The 21,983-nt window shown below is 33.9% G+C and overlaps 2 pseudogenes across 2 annotated transcripts; both read left to right on the forward strand.

The window, feature by feature from the left end:
* Positions 1-4,679: 4,679 nt before the first annotated feature.
* LOC143530602 (heat shock cognate 70 kDa protein-like) lies at positions 4,680-6,664 on the forward strand (annotated as a pseudogene). Its single transcript, XR_013134896.1, has 2 exons — positions 4,680-4,977; positions 5,106-6,664. The product of XR_013134896.1 is annotated as a heat shock cognate 70 kDa protein-like (transcript).
* A 9,805-nt stretch (positions 6,665-16,469) lies between these two features.
* Positions 16,470-18,303, forward strand: LOC143530603 (heat shock cognate 70 kDa protein-like; annotated as a pseudogene). Its single transcript, XR_013134897.1, has 2 exons — positions 16,470-16,787; positions 16,908-18,303. The product of XR_013134897.1 is annotated as a heat shock cognate 70 kDa protein-like (transcript).
* Positions 18,304-21,983: the final 3,680 nt, after the last annotated feature.

A 21,983-nucleotide genomic window follows, 5' to 3' on the forward strand; every position in this document is an offset into this window, starting at 1 on the left:
TGATGGAGATCGTAATTTTGTGCTCAATTGATCCAATCTCATTAACTTGGTATAAATATCCAAAATACAATCTCCTAACTTTTGATAAAGATCTTAACAATAATGCTAATTACATGGCAAGTTATATACGCTAAATATAAGCCTATTAGGTAAGGTTGTCCGTTGTCTACATCTTACCCTCCTCAGACCCTACCATAGCTTTGCTATTGGTGGGATTTACTGAGTACGATGATGATGATGATGTAGTTACTAATTTCCTACACTATAAAACCGAATATTTATGATTACAGGTGTAAATCCTAATCAGTTAATCAAATCGAAACTTGTTAATAGTCGATATTGGAGAAACCCGTTACCATCCAATTGTTAGAATGGTTAGGAGGCGGTTATAAATTTTTGAGCTCCAACCAATTACTAATCGGTTAACCCAAACCGATTATTTTGAATAAATCAAAAATTGGTTATCCGCTCACTACGTTAACATGTTTTTAAACATTCTGACCCTTTTCTAACGGCTATATAGTTGTTATTAGCAGTTAGAAACTGGTAATTGACCATTTTAACCAACTTAGTTTAAAGAGAGATTGGATTGTTATGTTTGATTACACTACTTCTTCATCTATCAAAAAGTCTCTAAAATGCAAAACCACTCAACCACTCAAGTCTCATCCCAATTTGTTCAAAGGGAAAATGCATAAAACATTGTTTTGATACTCGAAATAAAGAGAACCCCCGAATTTGGTTGAAGATCGACTTATGTTTAATGTCGGACAACACTGAAATAGCTTGTTGCAAAAATTGCAGTGTGTTCCTTAAAGCCACGTCCAACTCCACTTTGTGATTTTTGCCCACGTCCTTGTTAATACTAGGATCTACGCTGACAGGGGGTTCCCTTGGTAGACTGTTAGGTGGCTCCGTTGTTGCTACTCTGGCTTGGTCGATCACTAGGGGCAGTTAGGACAGTCGATGATGATTGTTGTCCTATTGTTTGTCGTTGTTGCTCGAGTTGGATCATGGGTTGGATTGTGTCCCACGAGGGGACACTTTGATTAATGATGTTTTAACATCGATATATTCTCTCGAAGCCACAAAGTAATTGAAGGACAAGTCTGTATAAGCTTACCAGGTGGTCGACATCTCCTGGTTGGTCTGCTAGGTCTTTAAGTTTCTGGCAATAGGCATCCATGGATGTGCATGAACTGAGTAGGAGATTGGAGATCTACTGCTAGGTCTCATGAACCTTTTTTGTTTTAAAAATGAGTTCGATTTTAGTCCATTCGGTGGTGTCATTCTTGATAACCCGGACTAGCTGGTCGTTTGACAGAGTATTGTATATCCAGTGTACGACTAGTGAATTGAATAACAAATTACCAATCGCAAGTAACGTATGGGGATTAGATAGTTCCAAATCAATTTAAATGTTTCAAATATATCCTCTAATAATAATTAATAATTACGTAAAAGTGAAATGAAAATGATAGAATCATGTTTAAATTAATTAAAAAAAATATAAAGAAATGGTCTATGGCGTTCCATTTTATCAATTTCTTCATACAAATTTTGTATGTATATACATCTGTACCTTTTTTATCTTGTTTTTAAAAGATTGTATTTTGTCCAATAAGATTTGGAAAGAGAGAAACAAGTTTTTTTAAAATATTTATTTGAGAAAATTACTATTTGTGTCCATGTGGTTTTAGGGAGGAGGCACAATGAGTCCCCCAAAATAAAATATGAACTGGTTGAATCCCTGTGGTTTCAAAAATGAACTATTTAAGTCCCTGCTGTTACTTAACTATGTTAGCTTCAAGGGTAATTCGACATTTCACTTCTATATATATATATATTGTCACTCTGAGTCCTTGAACATTTATAATTTGTCACTTAAAGTCCTTTTCACCTTTTAACAAAAATAAATAAACTTGACCAATTTTTTTAACAAAAATAAACAAACGAACCACCTTTTCAAAAAAAATTAACGAACCGAATTACTTTTTAATACAAATAAACGAACCAAACTAACTTTTTAAGCAAACTAAACAAACAGAATCATTTTTTTAACCGAATCATTAGTAAAAAATTGTTCGTTTATTTTCGCTAAAAAGGTACTTCGATCGTTTATTTTTGTTAAAAAATTATCCTGGTTCGTTTATTTTTATTCAAATTTAGTTTGGTTCGTATTTCTGTTAAAAAATAGTTCGGTTCGTATTTCTGTTAAAAAAGGTTTGGTTGTCTATTTTTGTTAAAAAAAATTTAGTTTAGTTCGTTTTTTTAAGGTTTTTTTTTATATTTTTGTTAAAAAATAGTTTGATTCATTTATTTTTGGTTGATTATGGTTTGGTTAGTTGATTATTGCTTGATTGATTATAGTTTGGAGGTTAACTATGTAATTTGGAGGTAATTTTTAAAGAGGGACTAAAACTGAGGAATTACTTAACCACAAGGACTCATATGGATCATTAAAAAGGGTAAACAAGTAATTTTAGATCTGACAGGGACTCAAATGGTTCATTTTTGAAACCACAGGGACTCAACCAGTTCAAATTTTCTTTTGAGGACTCATTGTGCATCCGCCTTGAAACCACATGGACGCAAACAGTTATTTTCTTATTGTGATACACACTTTTCAAATCACCTATTTTGATAAATAGTTTTTCACCCATCTCATTTTTGATAAAAAAAACTTCAAACAAAAAAGAGAAGTGTGAGAAGCCACAAATAAATTGACATGTGTCAAGTGAGGATCAAAAGAAAAAGAGTATAAAAGTAATAGTAAATATTTTCTCACAGTGCATGCAAGTCATTGTGTCTTTTCGCTTATCATAGTGTTTTTTTTCGTCATTGTGTTTTTTTCGTCATTGTGTCTTTCAACTCATTATTATGTTTTTTTTAAATACTAATAACATCGTTGTGTAATAATAATATGTAAAAATAATGATAAAATAACAAAAATTATCTAATACATAAAACACAATGATGAATTCATGTTACACAATAACTTGAAACGTAAAACACAATGACCTAAAATGCTAAAACGTAAGACACAATGACTAGAAATGTAACACACAGTGGAAATAACATATTACACAATGACTTGAACGTATTATATAATGTACCTGATACTATTTTTCTTAAATTAAGTGAATGCCATATGTCAATCCGAATAAAAGATAATGAACGTATTACACAATGACTAAAACATATCGACGAACAAAAAGACACAATGATGAAATCCTTGTGTTTAATTTTTGTCTTTAATATGAATACCAATTGAAAAACACAATTAATAATCAAAATCTGTAATACAATGCATTTGAAAACTCAATTAAAAAAGACAATGAATAACAAAAAAACACAATTAAAAAAACTCATTATTTTTTTATATAACAATATGATACTCATATTAAAGATAAAAAAACGCTTGTTATTAATGTGAAAATTTTTAAATAAAAATGTCGTATGAAAAAGTTATGAACGTTTTAAAATGATGGGGGAATTGACATTTACTTGCATATGAAGAGAGAAAGTGAACAAATATGGGTTATTACCTCACTGTCATTCTCATTAATTTTTATGTATTAAATTAATCTTAACCATTCAAATATAAAATAAATAAATTATATTTTTTCTTACTTTTTTATTTTTGTTATTATTTGTATTTTAACTTATAGAACAAAATTGGAATAAAATTATACTCGTATTAACTTAATATATATATATATATATATATATATAATTAATTAATTAATTAAATTAAACAGTAATATAAACCGTCGTACCGCTCAAGCTTTGCTTGATACCTCCGATTTCGACTCATACACCAGTCAGTCACATCACAGCAGTTTGACATCCAAGTTTTCCGGCAACTGCCGTCGTTCGTACAGGTTGGGATTAGTTTCATCGGCGTTCGACTTATACAGTAAGCTAATATCGACCATTTTACTTGATTATTGTTTGGGTCTTAAATCGACTTTAGTTTTCTACACGTTTTGCTTGGTAGATCATATTAACTGACAAAAGCCTATCTGGGCTTTATTTTATTTTATTATTTTCATTTCTGGTCCAATTACACGGTGTAAAGACTTTGGGTCTCTACTCCAGGGGGTTGTATTTTATTTTCATTTATGGTCCAATAACATGGTACATGGGGTTGATACTTAAGACTTTGGGAACCCTGACGTCTCGGGTTCGAAATCCGACTCAAGGGAGTTTTCTCATGGTCTCCTTGATGGTGTTCTTGAGTAAGCGTCAAAATCAGTATGGACGGTTATCATCATGTGTCAGTTATTGGGGGGTAATTTTATACACTACTAAAAAAATAGACTATCCGTTTAAAAAAAAGGTTAATACTAAAACCTTTGTGTATGTACATTAAGGATTTATACGAGATCGTATATACATTAGGCATTAGGCATGCTTCAAGGCGTAGAGGAGCATGTCAGACCTAGGTGGGGGGTTTTAGAGTATGAAAATTCTTTAGTTTTTCGTTTGTACGTTTTTTGTTTATACATATGTGTTGTTAAGTTTTGTGTTTTATATCAGTTTGTATGTGTTTTTATTTACCTTATGTTTGTTACCCTTGGAGCCGGGGGGGGGGGGTCTTGCTAATAGCCGCCTTTCTATCCCTTTGAATAGGGGTAATGTGTGTTTTCATATAAACACTCTCTGGACCCTACTCTGTGAGTGGTATTTTACGATGGATAATTGATTGATTGAGAATCTTTGTGTATGTATAGCCACGCATGTATTCCACCATGTCAAGAACTGTGAAAACAACTCCCATAGGTATTGATCTTGGAACAACATACTCGTGTGTCGCTGCCTGGTTCGATCAACACAATCGTGTTGAGATCTTTACTAATGAACAGGGAAACAAGGTCACCCCATCATGTGTGGCTCTTGACAACAACACACACCTTTTAGTAGGTGAGGGTGCCAAAAACCAAATTACCAGGAACCCCACTAACACGGTTTTCGGTGAGTTTTATTAGTCAACAACTTTGATATCTGTCATACAAGAAAATCGTGGATTTCTCCTTTATTGAGTATATAGTATGCCAATTAATTAATAAAGTTTATGTGCTTTTGTTTATGGTAAATTTCAGATGTTAAGCGCTTAATGGGGGGCAGATTCAGTGATATCAGGCTGAAAAAAGACATTGAGACATGGCCTTTTAAGGTAACCGAAGGATCTAACGATAAGCCAATGATTGTACTCGAACACATGGATACAAACAAGAAGTTTTCAGCTGAAGAAATATCTTCAATGATTCTGAAGAAGTTGAAAGAGGCTGCCGAGGCATACCTTGGTACAGCTGTGAGAGATGCAGTGATTACTGTCCCTGCATATTTCAGTGACAAACAACGACAGGCGACAAAGGATGCTGGTACACTGGCTGGTCTAAATGTCATGCGCTTGATTAGCGAGCCCACAGCAGCTGCAATTGCGTACGGTCTAGACAAGATTTCAGACCCAAACCACCCACAACAGAAAAATGTTTTTGTATTTGATTTAGGTGGAGGGACATTTGACGTGTCACTTCTCACTATCAACAGGGATGGAACCATAACTGTTAAAGCCGTAGGTGGTGACACTCATTTGGGTGGAGAGGATTTTGACAAGGCCATGGTTGATCGTTGTGTACAAGAGTTTAAGAGAAGACAAAGGAAGGATATTAGTAACAATGCAAGAGCAATGGGGAGATTGAAAGTTACGTGTGAGAAAGCAAAGAGGGATTTGTCTTAAACAGCTGAAACTTCGATTGACATTGATTGCTTGTATGATGGAACTGATTTTTCGATGAAGGTCACCCGGGCAAAGTTTGAGGGTCTGAATGCTGGTTTTTTTAGTAAGTGCATTGAGCATGTTGAAACTTGTTTTAAGAGATGGGAATATGCACAAAAATAATGTGGATGATATAGTTCTTGTGGGTGGGTCTACTAGAATTCCGAAGGTACAACAAATGCTTAGTGAGTTTTTTGATTGGAAGCCACTTTGCAGGAGCGTTAATGCAGATGAAGCAGTTGCTTATGGAGCAGCGGTGTTGGCTGCAAACTTAAGTGGTAATGGCAATAAAGCTGTGAAGGACATGATACTTTTAGATGTCACCCCTTTGTCTCTTGGTGTTAAAAATTCTAATGGATCAATGTCGGTCATAATCCCAAGGAACACGCCAATACCCACCATCAAAGAGGAATCTCGTGTTACAGTGGACGACAACCAAGAAATAGTTACGATATCAGTTTATCAAGGTGAGTGTCATGAAGTGAAAGACAACATTTTTCTAGATAAATTCACTCTTTATGGCGTTCCACCAGCCTCTGCAGGTGAAGAGAAAATTAAACTTTGCTTCAGCATAGATGCCAATGGTATTCTCGATGTCTCAGGGGAGTTGGTATCCACGGGTAATAAAAAAAGTATAGTAATTGCTGGGAGTGGAAATGTGTCCAAGGATGACATGGATAAGATGCTGATAAAGATAGACCAGTGAACTCTATTATTATATATAACATGGATTAAAATATATTAGAACTTGTTAAAACAAGGGCAGCATTAATGTTTTGCTTTTAGGAAGTTTGTTATAATCAACTCCTAGTTCTATTTTAGTCCTGCGGCTATGAATTTTGAAAATATATTAGAACTTGCTAAGGTTTTATGGTATCAAAATTATATTTACCATCCTTGTGTCAGCAACTCAGCATTAGTTTAGAAAAGAACATGGGTTACGGAGTAGTTTGTAGTTTGAGTCTTTGTTTCTATTTATTATTCATGTTTGTACTTTGCTTGAATCATGTATGAATTGATCAAGTTAGTATTCTAATCTCTATATTATCTCCTGATGACCAACCGTCAACAAATTCATCGGCTGCGCCGGCTGTGAAAAATCAATCTCGGATTCTCCGTGCTGATTCTCACGGACTGTATGGTAAGTCTGGAGGAAAGTACGTTATCGAAATCCTGATGTACGCTGTTATTCAGTTTTCTACCTTAGTCTACTCAATTAACATCACATTACACATCAACTTCTGTTGTTCAATTCTGTATGAGCTTTTATGAATTAGGTTCAGTTTTGGTTCTTTTGAGTTATATTGTTTATTTTACTTTGTTTTCTAGGTTATCAGCATATGAGCATCTAACCCATTTTGATTTTGCTTCAAATAGGATGAATGTTTATTGAGCCTTCATAAACTGGATACAGTTTGAGTTGTTTTAAATTGTGTTTTAACGGTTTTCTTTTATCATGAATTTTGAGTTCGAATTGTTTGGTGAATCTGTACAAACAGGGTGCAAATGGCAACAATGAGTAATTCATCATTTATCTGCCAACTCTCTATGCTGGAATTAACTGGTTCAAAGGTGTTATTTTGAGTATTACTTTTCTCTTTACCCTCTTAATCCAAAATTAATTAGCTAAATGACTTATCATAATCGTGTTTTCCAGTCAAATGATTTTTCTGTTTACCTTATTTACAAGGAATTCTATATTCTTTTGGTATTTAATTATAACAATCAAAATAGATAGTAATTTCACACAAATTTAACAGATTACGTATCGTAAACTTCAGAAACAAACCTCGTGTTAGCCTCAGATTAATAGTGAGAAACAAAATGTAATTATTATAGACTAAATCTGAAAACATGATGCAATAAACACCAATGCGACGATATTCATTTGAAATTAACATCAATTTATTCAGTAATCAAATTTGGCTAAGGCACTTAGCTGTTAACATCAATGAACATCGAGTGTCACATGTTAAACTCTGACAGGGCTGGACCGAAACAGAAGGGGAAGTAGGTTGAGAGGTTGTGGGTCTGTTGGAGGACGTTGGGCCGGTTGGGTTAGATGAATTGTACCATACCATAGGCCATAGGGAGGGGTGAGCGTCATTTGTAAGGTAATAAATTTCGGGTTTGTGAATGGTGGAGTAGGGGAAGATAGTCTCATGAAAAATAACATATTGTGAAATTATTATTTGACGAGTTTGAAGATTATAGCATTTATTAAGCTGGTCATTGGAATAGAAGGTTTGAAATAATTGATTGTTATATTTTGTCCTGTTATCACATTGAAGAGTTTTGATAGGTTGATTGAATTGTGTTTTAACAAGATGATAGAATTGAGTGTAAAATAAACCTTGTGATGTCCAAAGAAAATTGGTTATGTCATCTAAACATAAAATAAAAATAGTATCGATGACCACTTGAACTTATAGCATGAGACATCCACAAATAAAAAAAATGGTAAATATGTATTGAATTTTAATAAGAAAATGGTAACTTAGTATATTTGCCAAACAGACAAGAAGAACAAAAACAGGAGCTTTTAGTATGTGAATTAAAGAAAAGCAAGATTTCAAAGAACGTAGATAGAGTCTCTCGGGTGACCGAGATGATGGTGCCACGGGGTCTAGAGATTGAAGCATCACGGGTGATGTGGGAAATAGCCAGATGTGCCTAGTCTACTGCCGCGTTTACTAAGGGGTGCGAGTGTGCGGCACACAGGTTGATCTATTTACAAATTACATATCTAGCCTACTAATTACATATATTACATTTAGCACCTCCTAACTTTACTAGCAGAGTCCTTAACTGACTTATAACTACTCTTTAGCGAACTAACGAGGTCAGGATCAATTCCAGTAACCTTATTTATGGGTGAGAACCATGCTTGTTTGTCTGTAAGTCATGGCTATAGGCCTCCAAGGAACACACCATATTCAACATGGAATCCTCTCTCATAACCTTAATTGCAGTAAGCGTTAAGTTTTATTATGAATCTGTAATTAATTAAAAAGAGGAAAGAAAAGAAAAGAAAAGCAGGGGAGGTAGATTTAGTTGTAATTAAAAACCAACTTGAGTACATAAAGAAAACAAGGGTGGTAAATAACATTGATTTCCATAAAACCATAACAAGTTCTAATATACTATTAAGAATCGTGGCAGTTATAGAGTAACGCGATTTGGAGTTGATAACAAGCTTCTTTAAAGCAAACATTAACAATGCTCTTGTTATAAGCCTCTCATGCTAATTATAACAATAGAGTTCAAAGGTGAATCTTTTTCAGCATCTTCTCAATGTCAACCTTGGACACATTACCACTCCTAGTAATTACTAAACTTCTTTTATTACCCGTGGATACAAACTCAGCTGACACATCAAAAATACCATTCGCATCTATGCTAAAGCAAACCTTCATTGCTTTTTTACCTGCAGGGGTTGGTGGAACACCATGATGCTTGAATTCACCAAGAAAGATGTTGTCTTTCGTTTCATGACATTCACCTTAAAACACTGTGATTGAGATAGTCACTTGATTGTCAACAGTTGTCGTAAACATATACTCCTTCATGGTCGGTATTGGTGTGTTCCTTGGAATTAGTACACTCATATACTTTCCTTCTACTATCATACCAAGGGACAAAGGAGTGATATCAAAATGTATCAAATCTTTCACAGCTTTATTGCCATTACCACTTAAGTTTGCAGCCAACACCGCTGCGCCATAAGCAACTGCTTCATTAGCATTAATGCTCTTCCAAGTGGTTTGCAGTCAAAAAACTCACCCAGCATTTGTTGTACTTTAGGAATACTAGACGACCCGCCCACAAGAAAGTTTCATCAACATTATTTTTGGGCATATTCCCATCTCTTAAACAATTTTCTGCATGTCCAACACACTTCTCAAAAAATACTAGCATTCAAAGCCTCAAATTTAGCCCGGGTGACCTTCATTGAAAAATTGATGCCATCATACAAGCAATCAATATCAATCGAAGTTTCAGTTGTTTAAGACAAATCCCTGTTTGCTTTCTCACACGCAACCTTCAATCTCCCCATTGCTCTTGCATTTTTACTAATATCCTTCATTTGTCTTCTCTTAAACTCTTGCACACAATGATTAACCATGGCCTTGTCAAAATCCTCTCCACCCAAATGAGTGTCACCGCCCACAGCTTTTACAATTATGGTTCCATCCCTGCTGATAGTGAGAAGTGACATATCAAATGTCCCTCCATGCTGATAGACGGACGTGATGACGGAGGGAAGCAAACCGACCCGCCAGAACATTGTAACATCCTCAAATATTTGGTCCAAATTTGACAACTTAGTTAAGTTAAAGGATCAAAATTATTCCCTAAAATAAGTGTTGGGAAAATTTAAAGAAAACAAGATCATTTGATAAGGAAATAAAATATCCCATAAATAAAGTCACATTATGTTAAGGATATGGGATAAAGAAATTCCATCTCAAATTTAAAGATGTAAGAAAGTGGAAGCATTCCACATGGGTAAAAATAAGTAAATTAAAACCCATCCCACATGGAAAGTGGTAAAGAAATGGAAGCTCTTTATAAGGAAGAGACGGGCTCCGGCTCGGGCGATGGGCGCAATATGGCGCTGTTTTGGCGCACTTTGCACTTGGGAGTTAGCCTAGAAGTGACAAGCTATCAAAGACAAGGGACCGAAAATAAAAATTTGTATCCAAGGACCCATCGCGATACGCGATGAGTCTAAGGACAGGTCATCGCGTAGCGCGATGGTCCGTGATGACTCAGGGACACGTGTCACCTTCTGGTGACACGTGGCAGCAAGGAAGGACGTGTGGCAGGCCACGTGTCAACACGTGGCGCCCGTGCAGAATTGGTGGCTTCGCGGTACGCGACAGCCAAGGAAGAGGACCCATCGCGTACCGCGATGGGACCCAAAATCAGCCTATAAAGGGAGGGCTCACGGCTCCTACATTCTCACACCAAAACTTTCTCTCTCTAGAAATATACTCTCTCGCTACCTCGGTTTCCATGCCCCGACCCGACAATCGTCACCTCGTAATCCGTGACATACACCGACGATACCTTGAAGCGCGTGCCACCCGAAAATAACCCAACATTCTATCTCGAAGTATGTGCACGTCATGACGGACACCATATGTTGCCTCGTTTTGCGTGCCAACCTCGAAGTTCGTGCTAAGCCCCGAAGTTCTGACAATCTAAGCACCAGTACGCGACATAGAGTAGAAATGCTGCTCGTACAAACTTACGTATCTAACTTCGAATACTCGTGTAAGGTAAGGGTTCTGACCTAAGTCATTATGGTATTATTATTATATGGCTTAGACCATAGTCAGGGGTATAGCCCAAACCTTGATCATAATTACGTTTACATAAGCTTTAAACATACAAAGGATTATAATAGTGTTTCTTTACAACTAAGAAACATCAGTTTTACATTCATAAGGAAATATAATTTCTTCACGATTAAGAAACATATCATTCGTATACAAAGAATATAGTTAAAACATTGTTTCTTCATGTGTAAGAAACATAAGATTTTACATGCATAACAGTCAATGAATGTTTCTTCTTGAAGAAGAAACAGAATTTAGATGTTTCTTCATGAAGAAGAAACTCATCATATGATTTGGTAAATAAACAGAAAGACTACGGGTCTAAATATTTTATTCAAACAAATAATCAATCAAGGTTTAAAGCTATTTAAACCAGACTAAAGGTCTATAGCCGGATCAAGAGACGATCCGGATATTTATATACCTATTTTATTATAGGTCAATCAATCAATCAGTCAGTCAATCAATCATTCATTCACAGTCAAGGTTTCAAACGAAATCACCATATCATTCAGAACAGACAATCACAGGTGAATACGTTCAAACCTTTTATAACGTGAATACGTTAACCTTTTTAATCAGTCAAAACATATTTATACTCAATGAGACGAACGGGTGTTTGTCTTAACGAGTCAATCAAATGTCTATATGAGTTCGAGAAATCTCTAAAACTTTATAATACAAAGTAGAAAATAAAGTCAACTAAGATCGAATACACATGTGTCTGGATCCAAACATAATCGTTTAGCCTAATCATTCTAAGGCTACGTGGCCGCGGGCTAATGGTCATAACTAGTCTCCCAGTAAGGGCTACATGGCTCGGGAACAATTGTGTGTAGGGCAGTGGTACATAGACCAGAAGTAGAAATGCTTCTGCTGAGCTTGTAGAGAAAACTATATTTGTATTATATTGTCATTCAAATGTTTTATAGAGTCATACGTGTTCACCAGCATATAGCTGACGTATTTTCCCCACATTTCAGGGAATACAGATTACTACATGTAGCAAGACATTCATGGAGTTAGATGTTCACAAGGTAATGATGGCTCAGTTTCTAATTATTAAAATATTACAAACGATATTTCAACAAACGTTATAAATCAAACACCGGGTATTTATTATCCGAGAAGTTTTCAAATAAATTAATATTCTATTCAACCAAAGTCTTCCGCTAAAATAACCCGCAACTCTGATGTATTTACAAAACAGGTACCAACTTGTGGTCAAACGCCTAGGCCCTAAATCGGGGTGTGACAAACATGGACTTAATCGTTTCATTTTACGTTTAAGGGACTCAAGGTGACTCTGCCAACAAACTAAAGAGACGCAAACAGGGTTTCATCATGTTCAAGCTTCTAGTATGGAAGTTTAAACACTCGTATCCCCGTTATGATTGCCGTTTGAAGCATTGTTTCGAGGTAAGTATTACATTAATCAACTCATATCTCCATTCCAATCAAAAATCCTAAAAAAATAGCTTGAAATTCAGAAAAACTTAATGATGTTATGTTTTTCAAATGAAAACAAATATTGTGAAAAGTGGAACCAGTGACAACAATTTTATGATGTGGGAATATTATCGTCCAACCTCGAAAAAGTGAGATTAATAAAATCTATTTTTCCTAAATAAAAAGATTCAACTAGAAAAGTGAACGAAATTTATTGGTAAAAAATATTTTAATAACTGAAAAACATCATTTGGTTTTGGGCGAGAATGGAACCCCATTTAAACATTAAAAAAGGTTTTTAGAAAACAGTCACAAATGGAATCAAGCCAAGGACCTTATAGTTAACATCCTATGCCTTAACCACTACACTACTTGTTTAGTTTTGTTATGGGTTCACCTTATATTTTTATAGGCTTTACTTTAGTTTTTCTATATAACGCTACATAATTTCCTCCGCAACGAACTGGGTGGATTTGCACCTTTATTTTGTATAAATAGATTGTTTGACAGGATTGGATTAGTTCACCTTTATCTTGTATTTAGCTTAAGGTTCTCTAAGGGCTGTAGTTCTTTTATTTTGATGTCTTTTAGGTGTGCTGGTAAGTGAGGCTCTAGTCCACTTTTATATTTTCCTTGTATTATGTTGTGTCATCTCCACCTTCCTGCTGGAGTTTATTTGTTATGTTATGGAAACTTCTTTGATGTTCAATATATATATATATATATATATATATATATATATATATAGCAAGGTTAAAATAAGAGGTAAAACTATCATAAGAAGTGTAAGAAGTGGTTTTTACCCTTAAAAAAATAAAACACACCGAACAAAAAACACACTAACAATATCCACCATCAGATCAACATATCTAACGCACCAGATTACTTCTTACACTTCTTACACAAACTCCACTTCTTATTTTAACCCCACCCTATATATATATATATAGGTATTGGATCATTTCAGAAGTTTTTTACAGCGAGAAGTGCGATAAGTGAAAATGTAACTCCATTAATCCCTAATTTCACTCCATTTCTTATGTGTAGGTGCGTTGTGTACGTGTGTAGGTATGTATGTTTGTATATGTGTATGCATGTTTGTATGTGTGTAGGTATGTAGGTTTCAATGTGGCTCGGTACATTTGTATGTGTATAGGTAGGTTTGAATGTGTATTAAGATATAAATACAACCAACCTACATACATGTAGGTAACATCATAAGCAAGAGAATAAAAAATTAGGGATTAATGGATTTACACATTCACTTCTCGCTGTAATATCACTTCTCGCAAGATCCATCCCCTATATATATATATAACACTACATTATAATTTTAAAACTCGAGGGTGTTGCCTTGAACCCCCCCCCCCCCCCCCTCCCCGGGCAATGTATGTCTGCCTATGAACATGTCTGCCCCTGCTTCATTAACCATTAACATGTGTCGTTTTGATGAACAAAACATACTTTACCTATGAAATCATTAAAAAACTACCAAACAACCTTTTAATGGTTAATGAAGTCTCTTAATAGGTAAGCCTTAGAAACATGCAAACCAATGAGACTACTCTTAATTAGTTAGGTATCTTAATGGTTCAACATAATTTTGTCAAACAACCTTGTTTCTTTGTTATTAAAAGGCTACTTAAATATTTATTTCTCCTCATTAAATCGCAAGTTACAAATATTTTAGAGTTATTATCGCAGTTTCTTATCTATTTCGCTCCAAAAGTCTTTGGTCTTTTGACTTTGTCTCATGCGTGTTGACTTTTCATCCGGAGACTATCGATCCATCAAGTATATTTGTATTTTATGAACATTCCATTATTTAGGGTAAAATAGGCAAAGGTTAATTATGAGTTTTATTATAATAGAAGGTATAATAAGTTAATTAGGTTGATATATAATCTGTATGCTACACATGTTGAATATAGAGTACAATGTTAAAAAAAATATCCATAATATGATCTAACTATATATCAAAACAGAACATGAGGTAGATGTCATAGAATATGAAGTTGTGTGTACACAATATAGACTATCATTATCCAGGAAAAATAAACAAAAGGCTATAAATCTGTAACTCATTAATCGATAACAGCGGTGACAACTTATGAGTTATACTTCGCGTTGCTACATTTCTAAATTGTTTCATCACCAACAAAGTATGCGCTAACTTTACAATTGCATCTTTCTAACTTTTACAAAAAATAAATAAATAAATAAATAAATATTAATTAAACTTCATTATCCACTGAAATCATATGCTGTAAACTATGAAGCATAAATATGTAGATGTTGTAACATAAGTTGTGTGCTATAAATATTATTTTTATTGAAATTATAAAACATATAAGTATACAACATAAAAAAATTTTCAAATATAAATATAACAATGAGATATAACAGTTAATTGTAATTTTGATTAAAACATTATTAAAGCAACAATAAAATCCAAACTTCTTGATTTAAACCACAATTTCAATCCAAACATCCATAAATCTAGTACAAACGTTCATAAATAATTTCCATTAACAAAAAAAAAATAACAAAAGCTCAAAACTTAAAAAAAAACAATGAAGACAATTAATTGTCTTTATTACTTAATAAATGATGATTATAAACATTTATTTTGAAACATTCTCCAACTTAGGAGTTAATGTTTAAAATTAAATTGTTTATTAGGTGGATAATTTATTTATAGGAATTGTTTACTTGACATCTTATGTGGATAAACTAATTAAATTAACATATAAAAAATAATATTATTTAGTTGGTAAACCAGACTCAAGCGTTGCCTTTCTTAGGCTTTGAGGTGGTAACTCAACACAAGTTTGTTTCGATTACTTTTGGCACGGTACCTTGCAAAGTTTAAATCAAATTCTTATGCCAAAATAAACACAAAATACTACAAGTAGGGATAATAATAATAATAATAATAATAATAATAATAATAATAATAATAAAATCATAATGCCACAAGTAGGGGTAATAATGATAATAAACTTAAAATGTTACAAGTAGGGATAATAAAAATAATAATGAACTTAAAATGCCACGGGTGGTGATAATAATAATAATAATAATAATAATAATAATAATAACTTAAAATGTCACAAGTAGGGATAATAATAATAAACTTAAAATGCCACAAGTAGAGATAATAATAATAAAAATAATCTTAATAATAAACTCAAATGTTACCAGTAGGAATAATAATAATAATAATAATAATAATAATAATAATAATAATAATAATAATAAATGCTACGATAATAATAATAATAATAATAATAAACTCAAATGCTACGAGTAGGGATATAATAATAATAATAATAATAATAATCACAGTATGGCCGTTCCTCTCCCTAATATAAGTCGTCGTGCCGGCTCAGTTGCATTTACCAGTCAACGCAGTTTGATATCGAAGTTTTCTGGCTGCCGTCGGTTGTACCAGTTGAGATTAGTTTCTATCGGCGTTCGAATTATACCGTAAGTTAACATCGAGCATTTTAGTTGATTATTGTTTGGGTTTTAAGTTTATTTTAGCTTCCCTAAACGTTTTGCTTGGTAGATCAAAACCGACAAAAGCAGAAGATTGTTGTATGGGTTTTTAAATCTATCCGGTTTTTCATTTTTTTTATTTTTCTGGTCCGATGGCATGGGAGGGATGGTTAAGACTCAAGGTCCTAGGTTGGGTGAGTTAGGCATGTAGCGCCAAAATCAGTATGAAAATTATTTAGTTTTTGTTTGCTTCCCTGTCTGTTTATCTTTTGCTACTCCCACTTCTTACAATTGTGAATGTGTTGATAAGTGTTATGTTCTATTTCTGTTTGTATGTGTTTTTATTTACCTAGTGGTTGTTCTTTATACTCTTGGAGCCATAGGTAAGGCGCGTTTCCATTTAAACCTTGTGAGTGGGATTTTACGGTGTATAATTGATTCATTGAGAATCTTTGTGTATGTATAGCTAGGCACGTATTCCACAATGTCAAGTAGTGTGAAAACAACTCCAATAGGTATTGATCTTGGAACAACATATTCTTGTGTCGCTGCCTGGTTCGATCAACACAACCGTGTTGAGATCCTTCCCAATGAACAGGGTAACAAAATCACCCCATCATGCGTGGCTCTTGACAACGACACACATCTTTTAGTAGGTGAGGGCGCTAGACACCAAATCACCAGGAACCCCACTAACACAGTTTACGGTGAGTTGTATTCATGAACTTGGTTACTTGTCACACAAGATAATCCTAGATTTATATTTTATTGAGCGTATAAATATGTTAGATAATTAATTAGGTGCTTTCTTTTATGGTAAATTTCAGATGTTAAGCGCTTAATGGGGGGGGGGGGGGCAGATTCAGTGATATCAGGATGCAAAAAGACATTGAATCATGGCCTTTTAAGGTAATCGAAGGATCTAATGATAAGCCAATGATTGTACTCGAACACATGGATACAAACAAGAAATTGTCAGCTGAAGATATCTTCCATGATTCTAAAAAAGTTGAAAGAGGCTGCCGAGGCATACCTTGGTACAGCTGTGAGAGATGCAGTGATTACGGTCCCTGCATATTTCAGTGACAGACAACGACAGGCGACAAAGGATGCTGGCACCCTGGCTGGTCTTAATGTCATGCGCTTGATTAGTGAGCCCACAGCAGCTGCAATTGCGTACGGTCTAGACAAGATTTCAGACCCAAACCACCCACAACAGAAAAACATTTTTGTTTTTGATTTAGGTGGAGGGACATTTGACGTGTCACTTCTCACTGTCAGCAGGGATGGAATCATAACTGTTAAAGCCGTGGGCGGTGACACTCATTTGGGTGGAGAGGATTTTGACAAGGTCATGGTTGATCATTGTGTACAAGAGTTTAAGAGAAGACAAAGGAAGGATATTAGTAAAAATGCAAGAGCAATGGGGAGATTGAAAGTTGCGTGTGAGAAAGCAAAGAGGAACCTGTCTTCAACAGCTGAAACTTCGATTGAAATTGATTGCTTGTATGACGGCATTGATTTTTCAATGAAGGTCACCCGGGCTAAATTTGAGGCTTTGAATGCTAATTTTTTTGAAAAGTGCGTTGGACATGTAGAAAATTGTTTAAGAGATGGGAATATGCACAAAAATAATGTGGATGACACAGTTCTTGTGGGTGGGTCTACTAGAATTCCTAAGGTACAACAAATGCTTAGTGAGTTTTTTGATTGGAAGCCACTTTGCAAGAGCATTAATGCAGATGAAGCAGTTGCTTATGGAGCAGCGGTGTTGGCTGCAAACTTAAGTGGTAATGGCAATAAAGCTGTGAAGGACATGATACTTTTAGATGTCACCCCTTTGTCTCTTGGTGTTAAAAATTCTAATGGATCAATGTCGGTCATAATCCCAAGGAACACGCCAATACCCACCATCAAAGAGGAATCTCGTGTTACAGTGGACGACAACCAAGAAATAGTTACGATATCAGTTTATCAAGGTGAGTGTCATGAAGTGAAAGACAACATTTTTCTAGATAAATTCACTCTTTATGGCGTTCCACCAGCCTCTGCAGGTGAAGAGAAAATTAAACTTTGCTTCAGCATAGATGCCAATGGTATTCTCGATGTCTCAGGGGAGTTGGTATCCACGGGTAATAAAAGAAGTATAGTAATTGCTGGGAGTGGAAATCTGTCCAAGGATGACATTGAGAAGATGCTGAAAAAGATTAACCTTTGAACTCTATTGTTATAATTAGCAACTGTTTGTTTTGCTTGTAAGAAGTTTTTTCATGTTTTGCTTGTAAGAAGTTAGTTTTTAATTCCTAGCTCTATTCAATGCAACTGCCATGATTCTTAAGATTATATTTGATTTTGTTAAGGTTTTATGGAATTAAATTTTATTTACTAGCCTTGTTTCATTTATGTATTCAAGTTGGTGTCACTTTGATATGTGCACGTTAGTTTAGAAGAACATGGCTTATGGAGTAGTTGGTAGTTTGAGTCGTTGTTTCTATTTGTTAATCACGTGGCCCAAGGGCCGTGCAGCCTGTGCAACCGCAAAAGGCCCAAAAATTTTTAGGGCTCGAAATTTAAAGAATGCAGGATATGTAATAGATAAATTAGATACAAATAAAAATTAACTAAAAATGTCTTGTGGCTCACATGGTATACTCAATTGTGTACATGATGATGTACAGAACTTGTATTGCATAATTTATGGGCTACATTCTTTTCTTTTTATTGTTTGAATCAATTTCTTTGTTTGTATTAAGATCTTTAATCTTATATATATATCTAATATATATTTTTTAAAGCAAAAGCCAATAACTAAAGTTATAAAATTCGAATTTCGTGTAATTCAAAGAACAAAAAGTATACTCTTTTTGTCCAATAGACTAATCCGAACATTTTTTTGGTTTCTCATCAAAAATAATTTTAATATATAGGGGCCAATATTTTTTCCTTACACGGGCCATGGAGGTACCCCGCATCCTCAGAGACGGCACTGATCACGTTTGTACTTCGCTTCAGTCATGTATGAATCGATTAAATTAGTATTCTAATCTCCATATTATCTCCTGGTGTCCTCTCTAATATTATGTTGTTCAATACTTCAATTCTATACGACCCAAATAGATTTCGCTTCATATCATCTAATGACGATTGAGCTTTGATGAATTAGGTTCAATTTTGGTTCTTTGAATTATGTTGTTAATTTGTTTTACTTTGTTTTCTTGTTATCAACATATGGGCATCTAACTTATTTAGGTTTTTCTTCAAATGGGATGAATGTTTATTGAGCTGGATTTAGTCTGAGTTGTTAAGTTAAATAGTATTTTCAATGGTTTTCTTTGATCATATATTTTGAATTTGAATTGTTTGGTGAATCTCTCTACCAACAGGGTCCAAATAGAGACTGTGATTAATTCTTCATTTATCTGCTAATTCTCTATGCTGGAATTAACTAGTTCAAAGGTGTTATTTTGAGTAGGGTCAGGCTAAAAGTACTCCAATCCATTGCTAACCATACACCATCTCTAAACTTTCATTACCACTTAACATTTGTAATTGACATGTTAGTTCATCTTATTAAATTTTATAATTCTCTCAAAATATCAAATAAAAACTATTAAGTCTTTTATTTTTGTTTTACAGTTCTTTTATATATTTTTGTTATTGATATTTTTATTTTATTTCTTTAAGATCTTATTAAAAGTTTGTTTTTTTACATGTATTAAAAAGTTTCGTATGTTTTCTCTAGCTAGTTTTTATCTTTTTTATAAAATGTATTCAAAACAATTTGATATTTTTTTTGTTAAGATTGGATGCATAAGATTAATGTTACCTGAGAAGATAGCCAAATTTGTTTATCTTGTACGTTATTTACCTTTTTATTTATAAAAAAACATTATGATTTTTTATATAATAATGTAAACTATCACTTAATTTAAAAAAAAAGCTCTGCAAAAAGATTAAAACAAGTATAGAAAAAAAACATTTTTTTAAACACAAGAAAAACGTTTTTTTAGATATGAAAAAAAAAACGTTTTTCGAAGTAAGAAAAAATATGATTTTATTAAGGGTTTTTAAACATAAAAGGATAAATAGAAAAAAAACGGTTAATAAAAATAGAAAAAAATTGCTTATATAAAAATAATAATGATAATAAAAAATAACAACAAATGAGAATAAAAATGTCTAAATCGTATTAATGTAAAACTTGAGGAAAGGAGTATGTTTAGTAAAAATGTATGGCAGGAGAGTATGTTTAGTAGCACCATATGAGTATTACTTACCCTCTTAATCCAAAATTAATAAGCTAAATCACTTATCGTAATCGTGTTTTCTAGTCAAATGATTTTTCTCTTTACCGTATTAAAAAGAAATTCTATATTCTTTTGACATTTAATTATAATGATATATATATATATATAGTAATTTCACACAAATTTAACAGATTACGTCACATAACGAAAATTCATAAACAAACCATGTATTAGCTAGCCTCATGTTAATAGTGAGAAACAAAATGTAATTTCTTTATACTATAGACTAAATTTGTAAACATGCATGCCATAAAAAGAATCCATGCAATAAACACCAACACGACTGTATTCACTTGCAATTAACGTCAATTCATTCAGTTAACATAAGTGAACATCGAGTGTCCCATGTTAACAGAAGGGGATATAAGTTGAGAGGTTGTGGCATGTGGGCCCGTTGGAGGATGTTGGGACGGTTGGGTTAGAGCATCACCAATAGATTGGTTTTTGATGGGTGTTCTTGTGTTCCATGTGACACTTGCCCCATCAATCATATATTTTCTCTCTCTCTTGCCTTACACAAAATACATAAAAATACCATTTTTCTCTTTCTTCTCTTTCTTGGATGTGGCTCAATGGTAAAACACTCATTTTACTAGTGAGAGGTAGGAGGTTCAAACCTCACTATCATCAATTTATATGGGAGACATGAGGAATGACCCTAGCTTGCCAGGGTTCGAGTCCTGATCTCACCCGGTTTTACCGGCCCGTAGTTGTCGTGCCGTTTGGCGGGCGTGGGGGCCGAGTTTTATCCGGGGAATCCCACAATAAGTGGACCGCTAGGGCTTCGTCCGTCCAGACGTCTCTTGGGCGGCAAGGGATACCTTTAGCCAATGAGGGCTGCGTACGAAGTACCCGACGTTACTACTTAGTTGGTTGTTCCAAAAAAAAGTCATACTCACATATTTTTACCCATTCTTCACCAAGAACTTCTTTACACTCTCTCACCTCCACCTCACTGCATATCTCTTCCATCTCATCTTCTCTCTCTTCTAAAAACATCTAAAAAAACTCCTAAATGCTCTTATATGAAGGGCTCTGATATAGATACACTATTTATGTCACACCCCGACCAAAGGTGGAACATGCCGAGACGTAACGTATTGATTGGATAACAGCTCAAAAGACACTAATTAAAGTGACAATAATTATTTAATTTATTAATATCAAAACAAGTACACAATTATAATAATCAAAACAATTACATCATATTTATTGTTTTAGATAAATATCCTAAGGTAAAAACTAATATCTTCAATCTTGATCAATGTAAATTACTTGTACCTGTAGCATGTATAAAAATAGAGTTTGTCAATACGAATGTTGGTGAGAATACATAAGTTTTAGTTTTATATATATTGAGATAAATCACAATTCATATGTAAATGATGAGTATTGCAATTCTTATGAAGATGTAAACAACTAAATAGATGTGAACCCGTTCTTATTGATAAGAAATCAAAGTACTTGGGTAAGTGTATGATCATACTAGATAACGATAGATGAGGATGAGATACCAACCACCAAACATAACATAAACAATTAAGCACATAGAGGATTATCATAAAGCATGCAATAATCACACATAAACATATTTTG

The sequence above is a fragment of the Bidens hawaiensis genome, unplaced genomic scaffold, assembly GCF_021521415.1.
Source record: "Bidens hawaiensis isolate Kalapana, Puna unplaced genomic scaffold, B.hawaiensis_p1.1 tig00008951_1, whole genome shotgun sequence".
In the NCBI taxonomy this organism is placed as follows: domain Eukaryota; kingdom Viridiplantae; phylum Streptophyta; class Magnoliopsida; order Asterales; family Asteraceae; genus Bidens; species Bidens hawaiensis.